Consider the following 6,961-nt stretch of genomic DNA (forward strand, 5'->3'; position numbering starts at 1 on the left):
TGGGAAGACTTTACATATATAGGAATCTTTCTCTAGCCTAGATCCTCCCCTTCAAGAGCTCATTGACCCCGGAGAGTCATTAAGGTAGGAAGAAATTCAAATGTTAGTAGTGTCCTTTCTTTACTAGATAGATTTTTGGACAGGTAAGATTGATAGACCTAACAAGAATATGTTTGATTTCTCAGAAAGAAAAAGTGTAAGTATTTTGTTCCTTTTCTTAAAAATAAACAAGCTACTATGGCTATTTCTCTGAAGGAAAACTTGATTATAGCTCAAGAGTTCTTTTTATATATTTTTAATGGGCCCCCAAGAGGTCTAAGGAAATTCAAGAAGCTAGAGCTAAAATAGCTCAAGAGAGAAAGAAAATTGTGGCTCCCAACATAGCCCTCAGCCTCTCTTTGCTTGGGAGCTTGAAGAAACTATCTGTAAGCTCAAAGCTAGTAAGAGTCCTCGTTTGAATGGTATTCCTAATGAATTCTATGCTACTTAAAAGGATTTTTTAATTCCTTATCTCTCAAAAAGTATGGCAAGAAGTTGCTAGAGTAGGATATCTTCTTGCCCATGTCAATATTGGGGTCATTGAACAGGTCCATACAAGGGGGCTCAAAGAGGATATAGGCAATTGGAGACCCATTACATGTCTGACTTCAATTTATAAAATATTTGCTATGGCTTTAGCTAGAAGAATGAGCACCTTGATGGATCAACTCATCCGATTCACTAAAGGGAGATTCATTCTAGATGCTATAATCTCATTATGGGAAGACATGGAATATGCTAAAGAATCTCGCCTAAAGTTCTTCTTTTTCAATGTTGATGTTGACAAGGCATATGACTAGATGGAATGAGATTTTGTTCTACAATCTTTATTCTATATGGATTTTGGAAAAAAAAATCATTAGATATATTCATGTTCTATTTGGTAATGCTTTTGCCAGAGTCTCTATTAATGGTGAACTTTCAAAATAATTCCTTTTATGAGATCAATCGGACAGGGCTATCCCATTGCCCCCCAAACTTCTTGAGCTATTTGGTCAAAGCTTGTACGTATGCAGGACATGTTCAAGGTATTGTCATCCAAGGGTCTATTGATGATATGTGTTTACAATATTTTGTAAAAAATGATACTAAAGATTGATTCTTCTTCAATCGATCATTTTCTTGACTACCTTAACTTGTTTTGCGTTGCCAGTGGCTTTGTCATCAATCATCATATAACATGTTTTTTCAAGTAGTAGGTTGCCAAATTATTGAGGATGGTCAAATCCTCAGACTTTTGGGGATACCTATGGAATTCAAGGTCTCCTTTACTCAAAGATGATAGTGGATCCTAGATAAATTTGGAAAGAAAGTCTCCAATTTGCAAAACATGTGGTTCACATTGGCGGCCGGATCCTTTATGCTTAACCACTATTTCTTACCTTTAGTGATTTACTTCATGTCTTGTTGGAAGCCTTCAAAAACTCAGCTAAATCGGATTATAACTCTACTAAGGATGTTTCTCTGGGGGAACAATGAGGAGATCAACAAAATCCCTAAAGTAGTATGGGGTATTTGCTGTCAACCTAAGGAAAGAGGTGGGCTTGGTATCTTGAATATTGAGGAAATGGTCATCACGATGAGAACTAAATGGATTAAGATGTCTGTTTCTATTGATTATTGGGCTTATCTCATAAAAAAGAACATTCTTAATTTTCATTTGAAATCATACAGACCTTTCCTTATGGAGTGTTAGCACTTCTCCTTTTGTGATTGTACCTAATACAAGCTCCCCTCTCATCTAGAGATTTTGGACCTCATGGTTTATTGTGAAAGCTACTTGGAGGGTTCCTAATCCATATTTTGCTCCAGTTCTTTCCTCTTCAGGATTCTATTTGGACACGCTTTGTCCGCTTTTCCAAAAACCTTACTCCCTTTATCAGATCTTACAAATGCTTTAAGAACAAGTGATAAAATCACAAGGCCTGCCTCCAAGGAGATATAGAAGAAAGAATAAAGTGGCCACTTTTCTAACTAAGATACACGCCCCCCCATGGAAAGGCCGTAAGACGTAAGGTGAGATTGAAAAGACATTTGATGAGACACCTGTTTGCACACGTGAATGGACTTGCAGAGCGAAATCCACAGCTGCATTGAGGTCTCTAAGGATGATGCCTATTATATTTCAAAATGAGGTTAATTGGTTTCAACTTTCAAGGTACCCCCTCCTCCCTGTAAAAAGGTGTGGCTAGATTTGCAAAAGTTACCTCCCTCCCATTCCATTTTATGTGTGTGTATAACCTGGTGGCAAGCGGATGATAGCTATGGTCGCCAAAGTAGGCTCATGTTTGCATAGTCTTTTGCAGAAGACAATAGATGATGCGGTCAAGAAAGGTTTGAACTTTGGGGCTTGGGTAGAAGCAACAAGTGCATTTCATCTCATAACCATCATCCTATCCTCGACTTGATTGTCGACATCAAACATAGAAGTTTTTTATATTTGTCTAATGACTAATGAGTTATCGAGGAATAGTACTGATTCGAGGTTCTCAATGTCTCAATTGACCCTTATACTAGAATGGCATATAAGACACGCAACATCACACACTGTTGTCAATATTCATTTTGAGTAAATTGATCCCTATTCAGATCACCTCATGAAGGATAAACCACAATAAGTCTTAGCGGGAACGCTTGGGGCCTCCTATTGAACCTGCCAAGTTGAGAGCAGATGCTTGGAGTGGGGGCTTCGTCCGAGTCTGAAGCCCCCCCCCCCCCCCCCCCCTTCTTACCTTAAGACTTTGAGAGAGAGAGAGAGAGAGAGAGAGAGAGAGAGAGAGAGAGAGACCCCGAACAATTATAACAAATCAATAGGGAATAAACTGCATCAATCCTGCTTCTAAGATGCTAAATTTGTTATAGCTTTAGATGAAAATGTTGTGGAAAGGTGTCCTAGGTTAGAGGGCCATGAACAACAATAAAATCCAAGATACCCCTGTTGTGAAGTCTCGGGACCACCATATAGCTAGATCGACTCTGGTCAGAGTTTGATTGTCGATGTGGGAAGACCATTTTAATCTCAATTTTGTGTTTATGTAAGCGCCTTGGCTGCCAAACAGAGTTTAATAACTAAGAGCCATAAGAGGTGATCATATATACTGAAGAAGATAGCCTAACCTAGTGGGGAAGGGGAGCTGAGTACTACTCAATGTTGCAATTGACCCTTGGCCACCAACGTCTATAGGTGTTCTTGCCAAGGAAAGAGGAGCTGGTTTAACTTGTGCAACTTGATGCAGTTCAAGATTCTCAAGATCTACAGACCAATCCCCCCATGATCAATCCCCTTGCGGAAATCACCATTGCTCTACTTTGCTTGTCTCTCTTTCTCCGATGATAGATCTCTCAAACCTCCCTCCCACCCTCCCCTAATTCTAAGCTCGCAAGCCAATTATACCCAGGCACTTGCATTTTCCCGAAATTTTGGGATGTGTTAATATTGATACAAGATGATAGATGTGTTAATATTGCTCGTCTCCCTTTCTCAGATGATAGATCTCTCAAACCTCCCTCCCTCCCCTAATTCTAAGCTCGCAAGCCAAGTATACCCAGGCACTTGCATTTTCCCCAAATTTTGGGATGTGTTAATATTGATAAATTTTGTCGCTTATGACTGTGCTGAAGTAGAGGATGATGCTATTACTGATAACATTTGAGTGAGCTCGAGCTACCCAATACTGAGAGCGGTAGCAACACACCCGAAGCCACATGAGCAACAACACACAATAGTATAAGGGGAGAAGGGGTTGGCAGGAAGCCCGAGGAGTTGGGATGCAACACCTCCACTACTGTGCATCCCATTGACCCGATGTTCGAGGTGACGTGGGCACTACTCCAGACCTTACACAACCTCATGGGTCATTTACAGAGGGCTCACAAAGGGGTGCCAGGTCAGCGGATGCTAAAGGGAGAATTGAGGCATCTAAGGACTTGGAGCTTATTGAGGTTCTGGGGGAGGAGCAGAGGAGGAAGGCTGATAGCGTTTTGTTGGTGACAAGGTAGTGCCTTAGGAGATTGAGTGCGAGGAGACAAGGTCGAAGGACTCAAAACTCAAGAGCTCGACCCCAACTTCCTAAGCTGGCCACCCTAAGCCCAACTCTCTGGTCGGGGCAGATTGCAATCAGACAACGACAAGCAGACGCACGTGCAAAGCCGAGCTAGAGCAACAGATGGCAACGACCCTGCATTCTTGCATCCCTACATTCTGGCTTGTCGCAGCATGGATAACGCAGCTCTCTTCGCATCCCTGCATTCTGACTTGTCGCAGCATAGATAAGTACGCATCCCTGCAGTCTGACGTGTCTCAGCATGCATCCCTACATTCTGGCTTGTCGCATCCCTGCATTCTGACTTGTCGCAGCATGGATAAGTACGCATCTCTGCAGTCTGACGTGTCCCAGCATGCATCTCTACATTCTGGCTTGTCGCATCCCTGCATTCTGACTTGTCGCAGCATGGATAACGCAGCTCTCTTCGTCCTCATCTGTTGCTAATCTGGCGCATGGCTACAGGGCATAGCAGAGGGGTTAGCCTGGGACACGGAGTCGAGGAACCTGTGGCAACACACAGCCTCATCCGATGGCAGTGATGAGACGATCCACAGCACATACTCTGGGAATCATCGTGTTCGAGGGAAAAGTTGGCACACGAAAAGGGTGGCCCCTTCACAAGGCGTAGGTGGGGCTGCCCAGAATGGAGGTGAGGCCGGCTATGGCAGCTCAAGGACAAAGGCACAACATGGATGAAGACCATGAGAGAGCAATAGGCATGGGAGGTGTGGTGTCAGGTAGTTTTCTCAGGGAGAGAGAGACAGATGATGAGAATAAGCAAGGAAGCATGCACGAACGAGAGCAAGCGAGCGCGCGCGCGCGCGCGAGAGAGAGAGAGAGGAATAGTCTATGTATTGAGTGATAATAGAGGTTTTAGCTTTTGAGAGTATCGAATCTTCCATGATGGCAAGAAGTTGGATACGTAAAGAATTTGAATCATGATTGTAGGTGTCTTTGTAATGAGTGATTTTTTGGTCTGCACCAACCAATCAACATTTTTTGCCTGTCAAAAATGCTTGGAAATACAACTCGATTTTTTTTTCCTATTTTAGTCTGGCAAAAAGAGAGGCATCACTATAGCCTTTGCCCTTTGGGCAGGCCAAAAATATATAAGGATATGGAAGGATGCATGTAAGGATGGCCAACTCATGACTTAGAGCATATTTCTAACACACATAATATTTGTAGTGGATGTCTAGACCTTTTGCATTGTAGGATTGAAGGTATGAAGAAGATCACATCCAAATATTATTCAACACACGAAAGTATTAATAATCTGATTTTCAAAGCTTTAGTGGGCTAAAAACCACCTAAAGAAGAAACTAAACAGAAGATGGGGCCTTCAATGGAGCCCTAAACAATGGATATGTCTTCTTTGATGCTCAATGCATATTCTCATCTAAGACGATTGAACTCTGTAAAGCCTTGTAACCTCATGATTGGGATTGCCCCTTTCCTTTTCTAAGTTCTTTGAGCCCAGTGTTGTATTTTCTTTCTTTGTTTAAACTTAGCACTTCTGTCTTCTTCTTCTTCAAAAAACGTTTTTTTTTTTTTCTCAACACTATTCTTGTATCTTGCTTTGGCCACTAAAGTAAGTTTTTAGTAAAATTTTTCAAAACTTTCGTCTATTGTTTGATACAAAAAATTGAATGACACTCCTTGAGTATGAGTATGAGTATGAGTGTTCAAGATGTAAATAAGACTTTTAAAGTCAATGTTGACTTGGGCTTTATAACGTTTTCAATGCTAGAAATTATAATATTTTGCAAGAAAGATCATTATTTCTTAAGTTAGTGCTTAATATATATTTGTTAAGGTCCTTAGAGTCGTACACTTTTTGAGCCAAAATTTCTACCTACAACCATCGGATGCATGCCAAGTTAGCACTGAGAATTTTGGGACGCAATCATTTTCTTCCAACACTAAAAAATTATACACCCTATGACCTGTGACCAGCCAATCATTGGCCTTGACGGCTAGAAAAGGACCAACAATGTCCTTTCCCTTGAGAAAAACGCTCCCCGACATGGCTTCCAACCTCCGTTGGTCACCATGGTAGGGTTGCCTTTTTCTGGGGAGAGATGTTGCTCATCATTACCTTTGGTCAGTTGTTGGCTTTGAATCCCAAGCTACGAGAGACAATGGTCTACGAGGGTTAGCACGAGATCTCTACTCCTTAATTTGGAAAGTTGTGATCTTATCCGGTTAACATTACGTACATGTAGTTAAAATGGATCCTTGCAGGCGTTCAGAGATTTCTCATAAATGATCTTCAAGCGAATAACTAAAGTCCAAGCTAGAATTGGTGCCAAAAAGAATTTGTAATGATTTTGTCCAAGCTGATCAATGTTTACAAGAAACTACACATGATACCCCATAATATGTCCAATCGTGCTCACCCTCTTTTTAAGCAAGAGGACTCGGTAAACCTCCAAGCTGCTTGGCTCCATTCTAACCATCGACTATTAATTGATCCAACGGTAGAGAACTTATTCGCTTGCGTTGAGCATGAAAAGCTCTCATGCATGCAGAAGGGCGACGACGATGGGCTTATAGCTTTAGGGGTTTGTTCTACGTTTTAAAAACGAGGCAAAGGCTTAAATTCCATTCCGCGGGGCTTCTTATACTGCGTCCTATGTTTGCTTGGAGATCACAACTAGACTACGGGGCAGGGTATGGCTTTTCCTTATAATTTCTAGGGAGACACAATGCCAACTCTTCACCATACTTTTGCATGACATGCAGTAGGGGGTACCGGTTGGGGTAAATTCAATAAACCAGGGGAATCTCAAATGATGCGGGAATGGGGTGAAGAGGCGCGTGGAAGCAGAAGGCGAGAGGGGGCAAAGACCATGCAAGCAGGAGGCGGAAGAGGA

Source organism: Adiantum capillus-veneris, chromosome 24 (assembly GCF_014529385.1).
Source record: "Adiantum capillus-veneris isolate H3 chromosome 24, ASM1452938v2, whole genome shotgun sequence".
Taxonomy (NCBI): domain Eukaryota; kingdom Viridiplantae; phylum Streptophyta; class Polypodiopsida; order Polypodiales; family Pteridaceae; genus Adiantum; species Adiantum capillus-veneris.